Consider the following 16,885-nt stretch of genomic DNA (forward strand, 5'->3'; position numbering starts at 1 on the left):
GTCACCCATGAGGGTTGGAATCAACTTCTTCCACACTCCTGTTAAGGTTGATATTTTTATGTCTTCCCATGAGTCACGCATGTTCTTAATGGCATCTAGAACAGTGAAGGTTTTCAATTTATTTTGCCCAGATTCATCAGAGGAGTCACTATCTATGGCAGCTATGGCCTTACTAAATGTATTTCTTTAATAATAAGACTTGATGGGAAATTCCCTGGCAGTCCAGTGGTTAGGGCTCTGCTCTTTCACTGTCGAGGGCCCAGGTTCAATCCCTGGTGGGGGAACTAAGATCCCACAAGCTATGCTGCGCAGCCAAAAAAAAAAGACTTGAAAGTTGAAGTTACCCCTTTTTTGGTGGGGGGGGGGGTGCCGTGCCATGTGGCATGTGGGATCTTAGTTCCCCGACCAGGGATCGAACCCCCGCCCCCTGCATTGGAAGTACGGAGTCTTAAACACTGGACTGCCAAGGAAGTCCCTGAAATTATCCCTTGATTCATGGGCTGCAGAATGGATGTTGTGTTAGCAGGGATGAAAACAACATAAATTTCATTGTCAATCTCCATCAGAGCTCTTGGGTGATCAGGTGCATTTTCAAAGAGCAGTAATATATTGAAAGGACTCTTTTTCTGAGCAGTAGGTCTCAACAATGGGCTTAAAATATTCAGTAAGCCATGTGGTAAACAGATGTGCTGTCATCCAGGCTGTGTAGTTCCATTTATAGAGCACAGGCAGAGTGGATTTAGCATAATTCTTAAGGACCCTAGGATTTTCAGAATGGTAAATGAGCATTTGCGTCAAATTAAAGTCACCAGCTGCTTTAGCCCCTAACAAGAAAGTCAGCCTGTCCTTTGAAGCTTTGAAGCCAGGTATTGAATTCTCCTCTCTACCTATGAAAGTCCTTGATAGCATCTTCTTCCAAGAGAAGGTTGTTTCATCTACACTGAAAATCTGTTGTTTAATGTAGCCACCTTCATTAATTATCCTAGCTAGATCTTCTAGTGCTTCTACATCAGCACTCGCTGCTTAACCCTGCATTTTGATGTTATGGAGACAGCTTCTTTCCTTAAACCACACGAACCAACTTCTGCTGGCTTCAAACTTTTTTCTTCTTCACCTCTCTCAGCCTTCCTAGAATTGAAGAAAGTTAGGGCCTTGCTCTGGATTAGGCTTTGGCTTAAGGAAATGTTGTAGCAGGTTTGATCTTCTGTCCAGACCACTAAAACTCTCTCCATTACAACAGTCAGGCTGTTTTGCTTTCTTATCATTCTTGTGTTCCCTGGAGTAGCACTTTTAATTTCCTTCAAGAACTTTTCCTTTGCCTTCACACCTTGGCTAACTGTTTGTTGTCAAGACACCTAGCTTTTGGCCTGTCTTGGCTTTTGACATGTCTTTCTCACAAAGCTTTTGATTTAAAGTGAGAGATGTGGGACTCTTCCTTTCACTTGAAGACTCAGAGACCGTTGTAGGGCTATTAACTGGCCTAATTTCAATATTGTTGTGTCTCTGGGAATAGGAAGGTCTGAGAAGGAGAGAGACAGGGGAACGACCAGCAGGTGGAGCAGTCAGAACACACACATTTATTGGTTAAGTTCACCATCTTAAATGGGCACGGGTTCGTGGTGCCCCAAAACAATTACGATAGTAACATCAAAGATCACAGATCACCACAACAAATATAATAATAATGAAAAAGTTTGAATTATTGTGAGAATTACCTAAACGTGACACAGGGACATGGAGTGAGCAAATGCTGTTGGAAAAATTGTTCAAATAGAATTACTTGAGGCAGGGTTGCCACAAACCTTCAATTTGTAAAAAGCACAGTATCTGCAAAGCGCAATTAAGCAAAGCACAATAAAATGAGGTATGCCTTTATATGTTATGCTTTATACATTGCAGTATTCAAGGCTCAAATTGTCCCAAATTTGGCCAATGTGAACTCCTTGAAGTTGACCCCTGTATCCACACAATCTCAGTGGTATTGATAGCATTCCTGCTTTCTGGCATAGCAAGAGGCATCAAGCTCATCTGGTACATTTCCTGCCCCAGACCTAGAATCAGCCATTTTTTTCAAGGAACCCTTCTTCCTTTTGTTGAGAAATGGCTTTTAGAGACTATGATCAGCACTGGGGATGCTCACTTCTACCAGACTGTCATTATTTCTATGCCCTCTCAGTAAATAAAACTAGGAAATATGTGAATTTCAGAAAGAAAAATAAATCATGCATTCATATGGATATTTCCAATTCAAGTGAAAAATTAAATCATCGATTATTATATTTGTATCTCTTTGCTTTCACACTGAAAATCTTGGTTTTAATGACATTAACATGATTACATATTTGATTATGCATATACATATATAATGTATATTATGCGTAAAATAGTTTCAAAGCAACAATACTAGTATTACTACTAACAATAGAACTAATAGTACTAACAATAGAACTATCAATTGTGGGAATTCCCTGGTGGTCCAGTGGTTAGGGCTCCAAGCTTTCACTTGCACAAGCTGTGTGGTCAAAAAAACAAAAAGAACTACGAATTGCAACTAAATATTTCATTGTGGTTCTTTTTGCTCTCTAGGATATAACTCACCATGGAGCTACATTAAAAGTTTGAGTTTTAATGTCATTTGAAATAATTTTTTTTTTCTCTGTGGCTTATACTGTCAATTTTATATACTCCTAGGTTCATTTGTATCCATTTGTTTCAGATTTGTAGTTTTTTTTTTTCCTTTTTGATCCAAGTTTTTTACTTATAGGAAATGTTCACATGGTTCCAAAATCAAAACTATAAAACAAGGTGCAGTCAGAGAAGCTTTTTAAACACTTTTTGTCCCTCCTTTTCACAATAAAGGTGTTTTTTAAGGTTATGATATTGGACTGACTTGTTAAAGAGAACCTGATACCAGAGGGAGATTCAACAGAGTGCATTGTTAGTAACAGTTACAGGGGGGAAATTACATGTTAATGAAATAAGCCTTATTTAAATCAGTAAACATATTATAGATCCAAAATAAATTTTACACAAAAATAAATTTTCTTGTCTTCCTGGTGAAGTGCCTCTCCTGATCTTTTCAGCTAGGATCCAATCAACTATGGGGTGGGGGAGGGACTGGGGGGGCTGTGGACAGAGACACAGAAGTCTCTACTTCAACAAGAGGAAAACAAAAGAGCTTCCTGCAAATTGGAAAAAAAATTCCAAAGTTTCCCATATACAAACAACAACTAAGTGGAAATACAGAAAAGGGAAAAATTCTTATTAAAAAGATACCTGCACACAAACCCTGTGGCTAAACCTAATAAATATGTGCAGGACCTGTATAAAAAAAACTATAAAATTTTACTAAAATGGATGACAGAATAAATGGAGAGGCATACTAGTTTCTGTTTAGACAGATCAATATTCCAAAATTGTTGATTATTCCTAAATTATAAAGTCAGTGCAATCACAATCAAATTACAACTTTGGGGGGAACTTGAAAAGTGATTCTAAAGTTTTCAATTAAAAATAAATATATATTTTGGGAAATTTGGAAAAGCATAATTGGGGGCACCCCATGTGTGTCCCTAATCCCAGCTGGTCTGCCTGAGACCCCCTGAGCGCCAGAACTGGTCCCCCCACAGGGCCCCATTTCCACTCCCTCAAGATGAAAGAAACTATCATGAACCAGAAGAAACTCACAGAACTGCAGGCCCAAGTGAACATTGGTGGGAAAGGAACTGCTCACAGAAAGAAGTTGGTTCATAGAACAGCTACAACAGATGATTTAAAACAAACAAACAAACAAACTTCTCCTTAAAGAACTTAAAGAAACTTAGGGGTAAACAACATCTCTGGTATTGAAAAGTTAATGTGATGCACATTAACAACTCTAAATTTCAAGCATCTCTGGCAGCCAACACTTTCACTGTTATTGGCCATGCTGAAACAAAGCAGCTGACAGAAATGTTACCTGGCATCTTAAACCAGCTTGGTGCAGACAGTCTGACTAGTTTAAAACAACTGGCTGAAGCGCTGCCAAAATAATCTGTGGATGGAAAAGCACTGCTTGCTATTGGAGAGGATGGTGATGATGAAATTCCAGATCTTATGGAGAATTTTGCTGAGGCTTTCAAGAATGAGACAAACTGCATTGAGTCAACTTCTGAAGATGAAACTTGAAGTTACTGGGTGCTGCTATTTTATATTAAGACTACTTTTTAAAACTTTGTCCCTGTGTCTGATAAAATATACATTTCTAATATTTTAAAGTCCAAGCCCCTTGGACACTGAAGCTCTTTTCAATTTTTGCTTATACACAATTCATTCTTTGCAGCTAATTAAGCTGTAGAAGCCTGGTAATAAAGTTTGAAACAAAAGTTAATAAAGTTTTTCACTTAGTTTTTTGGGTTTTTTTTTTTTTTTTGCCGTACGCGGGCCTCTCACTGTTGTGGCCTCTTCCGTTGTGGAGCACAGGCTCCGGACGCACAGGCTCAGCGGCCATGGCTCACGGGTCTAGCCGCTCAGCGGCAATGTGGGATCTTCCTGGACCCGGGCACGAACCCGTGTCCCCTGCATCGGCAGGCGGACTTTCAACCACTGAGCCACCAGGGAAGCCCATCTTCACTTCGTTTTTAAAAAATGCATAATTGGGGAGGATTTAGCATAGATAAAAAATAGCTATTAAAACCTACTATAAAATAACTTTAAGTAATACAATACAGCACTCAGTTGAGTAGACTAGGGTCCATAAATAGATCCAGGAACACATGGTAATTTGCTATATGAGTGCATTTCAATATAGGGAAGACAAAGGTTATCCAATCAATTATACTGGTACAACTAACAGAAACTTGGGAAAAAAAGAAGCTGATCCCTATCTGTTTTTTTTTGTGTGTGTGTGGTACGCAGGCCTCTCACTGTTGTGGCCCCTCCCGTTGCAGAGCACAGGCTCCGGACGCGCAGGCTCAGCGGCCATGGCTCACGGGCCCAGCCGCTCTGCGGCATGTGGGATCTTCCCGGACCGGGGCACGAACCCGTGTCCCCTGAATCGGCAGGCAGACTCTCAACCACTGTGCCACCAGGGAAGCCCCTCTACCTGTTTTTTTTAACAACTAAATAAATTTCAGATAAATTAAAAGTTAAATGTAATATATACAGTGGAATATTACTCAGCCATAAAAAAGAATGAAATAATGTCATTTGCAGCAACATGGATGGACTAGAGATTATCATACTAACTGAAGTAAGCCAGACAGAGAAAGACAAATATCATATGATATCACTTACATGTGGAATCTAAAAAAAAGATACAAGGAGTTCCCTGGCTGCCTAGTGGTTAGGATTCCAGGCTTTCACTTCCATGGCCTGGGTTCAATCCCTGGTTGGGGAACTGAGATTCCGCAAGCCACGTGGCATGGCCAAAAAAACCTAAAAAATAAAAATAAACAAAACAATACAAATGAACTTATTTACAAAACAGAAATAGACCCACAAACATAGAAAACAAACTTATGGTTACCAAAGGTGGGAGGATAAATTAGGAGTTTAGGATTAAAATATACACACTACTATATATAAAACAGATAACCAACAAGGACTTACTGTATAGCACAGGGAACTATACTCAGTATCTTGTAATAACCTATAATAGAAGAGAATGTTAAAAAAGTATATATTTATATATATTGATAACTGAATCACTTTGCTGTACACCTGAAACTAACACAACATTGTAAATCAACTATATTTCAATAAAAATTTAAAAAAATTACAAACAGAACTACCATATGAAAAAATATTAAATGTTAAAAAAATCCCCAAATTATAAATGTACTAGAAAATATGTTTCATTCTTTATTAAAGAAATACAAATCAGTACAAGGTTTTTATTAATGAGATTGCCAAAAAAAAGAATATAGTTGACAAAACTCAGAACTGATAAGGATATAAGGAGAAAAACAATTTCATATGTAGTTGGTAGGAGTATAAATCTGTATAATTTTCCAATATGCTTCAAAGGTCTCATTGACCCATCAATTTTATGTATATGAATTTACTTAAGGCCAGTTTTGACACTGCCTGAGAATAAAGGTGAGGCTCACATAATAATGGAGAAAATTTGTTTAATCATTAAGATGAATTAATTTGGGGTCATTAAATGACAGGCAAGCTGAGAAAGTGCCCTTGTTAAAAGACATTATAAAGTGATGAATCTTAACATGCTCAAAAAGTATATTTAAAAAACTTAGTAAAAAACTTAAAACTTGACTCTTGGTAGTGGGGGAAGGGAAATTAGGAACACATTTTTTTATTAGCTAGATAATAAGTTCACAGGTGTTTGCTATGATTTTGGCTATTTTTTAAATGTCTGAAACATCATTACATAGTAAAAGGTATTTTAACTGGATGAGAGACAGGGATTAAGTGAATTCTTCTTTTTGGATAAAATTACACACTGTACTGACTTTTTGATTATTTATTCCTTGTTTGCCATATTTGATTTGATGATATCTGAGAAGACATTTATTTTCAAAGTGAAGAAACTTTTAACAAGATATATGAAAAATTTGTGAACTTGGAGTCAACCAGAAAAAAATGCATAGTTATAGCCAAACCTACTACAAGTAGTAGCTGGCAATGAGGCTGCTATGCACTTGTCACACAAGCGTATGCAGCTTGTGTAACATTCTCTAGGAATACTTCTTATCATGAGTGAGAATGCATATTCATACATCATTTAAATATTTTAAATTGGATTTTTAACTGATAGATTATAGATATATGTGTGTGTTTGCACAATGTGCACATATATATGTACATACATAAACAAAATAAAATAATAGTGATTTGAACACTTGTATTTATAAAAGTTGATTCACTGAGGGGGCAAACATGTGTGATTCCATTACATGAATTAATGCACTAGAAGATTTATCTGAAGAAATTATCCATAATTTAGGATGGAGACACAGAGATGCAAAAGGTAGGTTCAAAGATACTGAGGAAAGACTGAGGTCTAACATACATTTAAGCTGAACACAAGGAGAAAAGGGAGAAAAGGACAGAAGGAATATTTGTAGAGATATTGGTTAGGAATGTAGGCCCCATGAAGGTAGAGATTTTTCCATTTGTTTAAAAAAAGAAAAAAAGGAAAGAAACTGGATTCCTTATACCATACTTAAAATTCAAACTTAAGGATTTAAAGACTTAAATGTGAAATGCAAATATAAAAAGCTCTGAGAATGAAGTATAGGCAATTATGTACACAAATTCAGGGCAGGAAAGGATTTCTTAAGATGTAAATGATTTATAGCTTTGACATGTTAAAATTAAGAACTTCTGGGAGAAAATATTTGTGATGAACATAGCCAACAAAGGACTAGTGTCTGGAATATATATGCAACTCCTACTACTAAAGACAAACAAACAAACACACAATCCAACAGAAAAAGGGGCAAGAAATAGGCACTTCATAAAAGTTCAAATTGCCAAGCAAAAGCATATGAAAATATGCTTGAATGCTTTACAAGATACTAATAAAAAAGTAAAAAGCAGAGTAACAGGAACATCCATGCATTGATGGTTGAAATGTAAATGGATACAATCACATTGGAAATCAGTTTGGCGCTATCTAGTAAAGGGGAACATATCTAATAACCTAAAAAGGTCACTCCTAGGTTACTTACCCTAGAGAAACTCTTGCACCTATGCAGCAAGAGATGTACAAGAATATTTATAAACAATATTTTTTGTAACAGCCACAAACTGGAAAGAACTCAAAGGATCATCACCATAAATAAAAAGAATAAATTATTTTTATGTAATGGAACACTATACAGCAATGGAAAGGATTAACTACAACAGATGATTCTTAGGAACATAATTAAATGAAAGAAGCAAGTCACAAACAAGTACAGTATGGTTTCACTTATATAAAATACAAAGTCAGGCAAAATTAAGTCATTTTATTTTATTTTATTTTAAAATTATTTATTTTTGGCTGTGTTGGGTCTTTGTTGCTGTGCGCGGGCTTTCTCTAGCTGCGGTGAGTGGGGGCTACTCTTCGTTGTGGTGCGCAGGCTTCTCATTGTCATGGTTCCTCTTGTTGCGGAGCACGGGCTCTAGGCACACAGTCTTCAGTAGTTGTGGCACATGGGCTCAGTAGTTGTGGCCTGTGGGGTCTAGAGCTCAGGCTCAGTAGTTGTGGCACATGGGCTTAGTTGCTCTGCGGCATGTGGGATCTTTCTGGGCCAGGGCTCGAACCCATGTCCCCTGCAATGGCAGGCGGATTCTTAACCACTGCGCCACCAGGGAAGCCCTGATATTTTAAAGATACATTTTTAGGGATGCCATGCATAGGTTTTATAAATTTTATTTATTTTTTAAATAAATTTATTTATTTTGGCTGTGTTGGGTCTTCATCGCTGTGCACATGCTTTTTCTCTAGTTGCGGCAAGCAGGGGCTACTCTTCGTTGTGGTGCGCAGGCTTCTCATTGCGGTGGCTTCTCTTGTTGCGGAGCACGGGCTCTAGGCGCATGGGTTTCAGTAGTTGTGGCTCGTGGGCTCTAGAGCACAGGCTCAGTAATTGTGGTGCACGGGCTTAGTTGCTCCGCAGCATGAGGGATCTTCCCGGACCAGGACTTGAACCCGTGTCCCCTGCACTGGCAGGCAGATTCTTAACCACTGCACTACCAGGGAAGCCCACAGGTTTTAAAACTATAAAGAAAAGCAATGATTATCACAAGTCAGAATAATGACACTCCTTGGGTGGAGGACCCAATAAAGAAAGGATGGACATACAAAATGTTGCTAAATCATGGTCGATGTTCTGTATCTTAATTCATGTGGTGGTGACATGGATGCTCACCATATTCACACTTCCATAGTTATATTTCACAGTGTATTAACATAAAATAAAAATGTCATATTAAATTTTTAAACCCTGGATAAAGTGAGTGATAAAGAGTATCTCAGAGTGTTGGTTTGTTTAGTGGACAGTTTTTCAAGGTGTTATAATCTAAATCAACAAAGGCAAGGAAAAACTGTGAATGTTTTAGTGCCTATGAAAAGATTGCGCCTGTAAAAATGAAGTCTGTATTTGGAATGAAGAGTCGACTTTCCTCTAGGGTCATTTAAAACTGTTAGTTCATTTAATATGTGAAGGAAATCACACTGCTGAGAAACTACAAGAAAATGATAAAAAAAAATTACAGCATGTGAACTTATATTAAAGGAATATCATCATCAGTCATCTTTCTTCTTTCAGAAAGTTCTTTCAGGATTTCCCAGATTAGAGTGAAAGAAACCAGCAGGTCAAAAATTCTTTCAATATTTAACACTTGTCTTCTCACCAGAAGGATACACTTATTGAACAGCTGCATGAGAACCACACACTGTAATATTGCATTGGCCAGTAATATTACAAAAAGTTCATTTGGGTTTTTCTGTAACATCTTATGGAAAAATCCGAATGAACTTTTTGGCCAACCCAATATATTTTTAGCTTTTTTTTCTTTTAAAGTTCTGTCTCTTCATTTATAACATTTGTTGGTAAGATAGGAAGAAATTACCAGAGAGTAAATTGCTATTGGGTGAACCTATCACACACATTTTGTCCCCAAATTGATAACTTTTCATTGTAATTGATAAATGTTAAAAAGGAAACTTTTTGCTTTGTGCTCATCCTATGTTCCATTTGGGGGCATTCTTTTTTTCTCTTCTACAAATAGGAGGTATTCTGGAGAATAAATTTAAGCAGCACTGGCTATAGAATGTAGTTTGTTAAGATCTTTCACTTGAAACACTATATTCCTACTCTAGTACATTTTTTTTACCTCTTCCTGATAAATAAAAACTACAGTAACAGAAAAAGGGGGTAACTAGAAGAAAAATTTTTTTATTGAAGAACATACAAATTTACATTTTACATTTTAAAATATGAATTTTATTTTATTTATTCCTAATCTAAAACCTAACTTAAAAACTTCTAATAGCTTTACATTTAAATGAGAAAATAATTCCACAGTCAAATCAATTTAGAACACAAAATTAATTTGAGTTGCTACAGAATTTCTCAAAGTCTTTAATATGCTGATATACATTATAAATCTCTAAGGAAGGGATACACAGCTGTAATTTCCTAAACTTATTTAACCAAACCTTTTGTAGCTTTTAAAACTGAGGCTACTTTGAAAAATCATGTAGTATAAACTCCATAGGCTGTTTGGACATTCTGGACCACCTACACTATAACCTCAAACCTTTCCAAATCAAAATCAACTAAATATGATCTATTAATTGTCCCTGAAACACTGTGTGTTGCTAACATACGTTTTCCTGACTCCCTCAGAGCCAATGAATATTTGATGTATATATATATAGTCTTTGCACTGGCACTTGGAGCCATTTGACCTTGCATACCTTGGCTGGAAACATAAAATGCCATTTCCAGGTTTAGCTCATATCCTTAGGATTCCTAAGTTTTCCACATTCTGAAGATATATAGAGATTTTCCTTGGCTTACAACAAGGTTACATCCTGATAAACCCCCACTGTAAGTTGAAAATATCATAAGTCAAAAATGCATTTAATACAGCTAACCTATCAAACATCATAGTTTAGCCTCGCCTACCTTACACGTGCTCAGAACTCTTACATTAGCCTACTGTTGGACCAACTCCTCTAACACAGTTTATTTTATAATAAAGTGTTGAATATCTCATATAATTTATTGAATACTGTACTGAAATTGAAAAACAGAAGGGTTGTATGGGTATAGAATGGTTGTAAGTATATTTGCTGTTTACCCTCATGATCTCAAGTCTGACAGGGAGCTGTGGCTCGGGCCACTGCCCAGCATCACGAGAGTATCCCACCACATATTATTAGCCTGGGAAATTATCAAAATTTCAAGTACAGTTTGGAAGTAAAAATTCGAAATACCATTTCTACTGAATACTACATACTGCTTTCCCACCACAGTAAAGTCAAAAAATCATTAAATCGAACCTCGTAAGTCAGGGACCACCTGTACAACTTTTTTTTCTTGTACCACCTATCTCCCAGTTAATTTCTTCCAAAAGGAAAAAAAATCTTAGACTTTTCCAAAAATTGCTCAGCATACAATAATATTTCTCATTGTAAGTACTTTTGTTCATTAAATGAACACTGTTTTCACCTCAAAGGAAACTGATTCCATGATGTAACCATTAGAGTCTTAGTTTTGCTAAGTATTCTTGTGGGAAGATTGTGAAAAATCTTTAGAAGCTAAACCACAGTGCATTGTAAACGTCTGAATCTTGACTATTCTCTAGGAAGCAGTGAGGTCTATGTGAATGCGCTCCATTTCCAGCACCAGGTGTTGAATAGATGCTCAATAAATGTAGAGTGAAAGACTATTACCAGTCCTTAAGAGAGTAAAAGAAATCAGCTTAAAGTTCTTCTCTTAGTAATGAAAGGCAAGGACTACCACTCAATCTCTAATGCCCCAAATGTCTTCCCTTTACTTAATAAATAGGCTTTCAGGGACTTCCCTGGCATTCCAGTGGTTGGGACTCCACGCTCCCAACGCAGGGGGCACAGGTTGGATCCCTGGTCGGGGAACTAGGATTCCGTATGCCGCATGGCGTGGCCATAAATAAATAAAGAGATAAAGAGATAAATAAAGAAATAGGCTTTCAATAAATGTTTCCTAAATTGAATAACTCAAAAGACAAACTGAGATTGTTAACATTGATATGTTGAGAGACTAACTTGTTTGGGTTGATTTAGAAGTAGTAATGCACTTCCCTAGTGGCGCAGTGGTTAAGAATCTGTCTGCCAATGCAGGGGGCATGGGTTCGATCCCTGGTCCGGGAAGACCCCCTATGCCTCGGAGCAACAAAGCCCATGCACCACAACTACTGAGCATGCACTCTAGAGCCCGCGAGCCACAACTACTGAAGCCCGTGTGCTCTAGGGCCCATATGCCGCAACTACTGAGCCCACATGCTGCAACTACTAAGCCCATGTGCTGAAACTACTGAAGCCCAACACAGCCAAAAAAAAATAATAATAAAAGTAGTAATAATCTATAAGCATCGTTGAGATGGTCTTAAGTATAACAAAGGTACAGAAAAGTGCACAAGTCGTAAGTATACGGTTCAGTGGATTCCCACAAATATAACCATTACCCAGGTGAAGAAAGAACTTTACCAGCAACTTAGAAGTTTCCTTCAAGCCCCCATTCAATCTTTAACCTCTCTATTCTCCCTGAAGGCAGCACTATCCTGATCTATAACACCACAATTTCTAAAACCATAGATTAGTTTTTGAAATTTGTGTCAATGGGATATTGGGTTGGCCAAAAAGTTCATTCGGTTTTTCTGTAAGATGTTATGGAAAAACTCGAACAAACTTTTTGGCCACCTCAATGATATGTATTTTTACCTGGCTTCTTTTGCTCAGTATTGTAGTTGTAGGAGGTATCATGTTGATGATGTAGCTGTGGTTCATTTATTTTAATTGCTGAACAGCATTCCATGGTATGAATATGCCACAATTTGTTTATTCCACTGTTGAGGGAATTTGGGTTTTTACAGATTGAGCCATCTATAAATAACACTGCTAGAGACATTATGTACATCTGTTGGTGAAGAGTGCATACTTTTCTATTGGATTTATACCTAGTGATAAAATTGCTTGGATATAGGATATGCAGAAAAATGTACTTCAGCAGATATTGCCAGTTTTCTAAGGTGGTTTTACAAATTTACTTTCTCACCAGCAATATACGAAATTTCTCTTTGCTCCATAACCTTACCAACAATTGGCATTGTCACTCTTTAATTTTAGCTGTTGTGGTAAGCATCTATTTTTGACTCTATTTCATTTGTCTGTTTTATACTTTCACTAGTATCACAGTCTTAGTTACTTTAGTTTATAAAATAAGTCTTCACTTTGTTTTTCGTCAAGGATTTAGTTCTGTACCTTTTCTATTTCCATATACATTTTAGAGACACTTGTCAATTCTTCTACACCCCACCTCTCCCTTCCCACACACACTTGTGGAATCTATACTGGAATTGCACTGAATCTATAGATCAACTGGATGGAAACTGACATTTTTATAATAGTATTTTAATGATGGAATCTGGTATATTCTTTCACTTAATTCTTCTAAAATTTCAATTTAAACAATTGAAATTATACAGAATATGTTCTTTAATGACAGTGGAATTAAACTACAAATCAGGGGACTTCCCAAGTGGTCCAGTGGTTAAGACTCTGTGCTCCCACTGCAGGGGGCATGGGTTTGATCCCTGGTCAGGGAACTAAAGATCCCACAGGCCATGCAATACAGCCATAAATAAATAAATAAACTACAAATCAATAATAAAAAGGTAACTAGAAAATTCCCATACATTTGGAATTTGTATTTGGTTTTTCAGAAGTTTTACCATGCTCAAGTGGTTTTATTTATCCCACTTGAGGTTCAAGACTATGGCCTTATTGTGTTTCTTCAGTTGTACAAGATCCTCAGCCATTATTCACTGACCATCTCTGATCTACCATTAAATTTGGCCACTGAATTCTTAATTTCAAAGTGTTTCTCAGTTCTAGAATTTCCATTTGGCTCTTTTTTAAAACTAGTTTTCCATTCTCTGTTTAATTTCTATTCCTTGTATATATTAAAGTTATTTTTAAAAAGTCCAGGATTGATAACACCATTATCAGGATTCCCTTTGGCTCTGTCATCTTTGTATCTGTTGTCTTTCGACTACAAGGTCTTATCTCCTTTTATTCTTAGTTATGTTTGATCATATACGAAAAATTGCATATAAACTTGAAACATTGGTGATGTCATCTTCATACAAAATTTAACTTTGCTCCTGCAAATCCCAGATAACAATCCAACAGGTTCATTCAGTCCCTTTGAAGACTGGTCTATTTCTGGTTCATCTTATTCCTAGAGTATAGCACTTTGGGGTTCCAACCCAAAGCCTGGGGTGTGGGAGGCTTAAAAGGGCTCCCCTTTTTAATGGCTGTTGAACTCAAAATTTTGTCTGCCTGGCAACTTGATTCTGTTTTCAGCATCTTGGCAGCCTCTTCCATAACAGGATCTAGGGGAAAAATAACCCCAAACACCAGGCACCTGTTTGGGTTTCCTCTTTTCTCAGATTTTGGCCCTATAATTCTATAGTACCTTAATGGTTTTCTGAAGGTTTCAGATTTTCATATCTATACTTCTATACACACACACACACACCCCCCACAGCTTTTCTAGTTCTCAGTGGGAGGATTGGTCCAATTTAACTACCTTAACTGGAAGTGATACATATCTCCAACTCTCTTCAATCATCTTACCCCCATACTCTCCTGAAACTGCTTTTTCTAAAAAAAATTATGTTATTCAAGTATAGTTGATTTAGGGACTTCCCTGGTGGCGCAATGGTTAAGAATACGCTTGCCAATGAAGGCGACATGGGTTCAATCCCTGGTCCAGGAAGATCCCACATGCTGTGGAGCAACTAAGCCCATGGGCCACAACTAATGAGCCTGTGTGCCACAACTACTGAAGCCTGCGCGCCTAGAGCCCATGTTCCACAACAAAAGAAGCCACTGCAATGAGAAGCCCGCACACCGCAATGAAGAGTAGCCCCTGCTCGCTACGACTACAGAAAGCCCATGCACAGCAATGAAGACCCAGTGCAGCCAAAAATAAATATTTTTTAAAATTATAAGTAGTTGATTTACAATTGTGTTAATTTTTGCTGTTCAGCAGTGATTCCGTTATACGTATATATACATTTGCATATTCTTTTCCATTATAGTTTATCACAAGACATTGAATATAGTTCCCTGTGCTATACAGTAGGACCTTGTTTATGAAACTTTTTCTGAAGGTCACTAATGACCTATGTTGCTAAATTCAGTGATTCTTACTCTTCATTTTCATTAACCTATCAGCATCACTTCACATTATACTGCTGCCTCCTTGAAACACTTCCTTCCCTTCCCTTCAAAAACACCACTCTCTTCTATTTCCTTATTTCTCTGGCTTCTGCTCTTTTGCTGGTTCCTCTTCAGCTCCCCATCCTCTTAAAAGCAGAAGTGCCCAGGGCTGTCATTACAACTCTTTATACTTACTCCTTCATGATCTTACCATTGATACACTTAGAACTCTCAAATTTACATTTCCAGTAAAGTGCCTCCTGAAACCAAATGATATGTCTAGCTTCTTCTACCTCGCATCTTCACTTCGATGTCTAATAGGAATCTCAAACTAAGCCCTTGACCCACTCACCTTCACTATCCTCAAACCTGTTCGTTTAACCTGGTCTTTCCCATTTCAGCTAATGGCAATTCACTTCTAGCTGCTCAGGTAAAATCTTTAGTCATCCCTGACTTCTCACACAACATAGTCCACCAGAAAATTCCTTGGGGACTATCTTAAAAATATATCCAGAATCTGATAACCACTTCTACTGCTACCACCCGGCCTAAGTTACTACATTTTGCCTAATTATTGCAATAGCTCCTTAACTATTTGTTTCTGCTCTTGGTCCCATTTAGTCTTTCCTCAGCACAGCCCATAGTAGTACTATTAAATTCTATCATTTAACTCCCCTGTTCAAAACCCTCTAATGGGGACTTCCCTGGTGGCAAGAGTGGATAGGAGTTTGTCTGCCAACGCAGGGGACACAGGTTTGATCCATGGTCCAGGAGGATCCCGCATGCCACGGAGCAACTAAGCCTGTGCACAACTAATGAGCCTGCGCTCTAGAGCCCGTGAGCAACAACTACTGAAGCCCATGCACCTAGAGCCCGTGCTCCACAGTAAGAGAAGCCACCGCAATGAGAAGTCCCTGCACCGCAAAGAAGACTAGCCCCCCCGCTCGCCACAACTAGAGAAAGCCCACAAGCAGCAGTGAAGATCCAACGCAGCCAAAAATAAATAAAATAACAAAAACCAAAAAAACCCTCTAATGACTTGCCATAAATAAAAGCTAATGGACTTAAAATTGCCTGTAAGGCCCTGTACAAGCTGGGCCTATTATTTCTCTTAACTACTGTACTTTTCTCTCTGCTTACACTGCTCCAGGCACATCTCCTTGGCTCCAGCCAATGGCTCAGTTCATTGTTTCAAAGCATTATCTGGATGTGATGGAAGAGGCAGCTTAAGTTGGAAAGACAATCAGAGATCAAATCACACAAACCACATTAATGGCCCATCACAATTTATTCATGATATTGCCTATATCGCACAAGGCCCTATCCTAGGTATTTGAATTACAGCAATGGGATTAAAAAAGAAATCACTCATGGAGCTTGAATTCTAGTGGGAAGTACACAGTGGATCAAAGTACAATATAGCTACATAATGCTGTGCTATGAAAGCAAATAAGGCAAGGAAAGGGGACAGCGAGGGGAAGTGTTATAAATTTAAATAGGGTACTGAAATGGCAATGGGAAGCAGAGTTGTAGGCATCTGAACATCATGCCACGTGAGAAAAGGATAGTGTAAGAAATTTTCAGATACTTGAGGTTTATTTTTGCCAAGCTGCAATCTTCCCCACTGATTTCTTAGAGAAAGAAAGTCCAACCATGTAAATAGGCTACAGGTTTTCTGGGCTAAGCGCTTTTATAGCAGTATCTCAAGGGAAACTAGTTAAGACTTTTATTCAATGATTTCAAAAAAGATTTTTAAAAAATTCATAAGAAATTAAACCCTAAAACATTTTAGTGACTTGTTATTCTGAGGGCATTGGCCCACATTACTATGCCATGTAATCATTTCTTTAACTCATTAGTTTACAAACGCATTCAATTGCTACTTTAGTGGGTTTTGCTTGGCCCAAATTACTAGAGTATTCATGTGTATAGTTAACAGAGGTCTAGACAGTGCATAGACAAGCC

At 37.6% G+C, this 16,885-nt stretch overlaps 1 pseudogene; it reads left to right on the plus strand.

The window, feature by feature from the left end:
- The first annotated feature begins 3,626 nt into the window (after positions 1 to 3,626).
- Positions 3,627 to 4,167, plus strand: LOC137212798 (transcription factor BTF3 pseudogene; annotated as a pseudogene).
- Positions 4,168 to 16,885: the final 12,718 nt, after the last annotated feature.

Source organism: Pseudorca crassidens, chromosome 1 (genome assembly GCF_039906515.1).
Source record: "Pseudorca crassidens isolate mPseCra1 chromosome 1, mPseCra1.hap1, whole genome shotgun sequence".
Classification (NCBI taxonomy): domain Eukaryota; kingdom Metazoa; phylum Chordata; class Mammalia; order Artiodactyla; family Delphinidae; genus Pseudorca; species Pseudorca crassidens.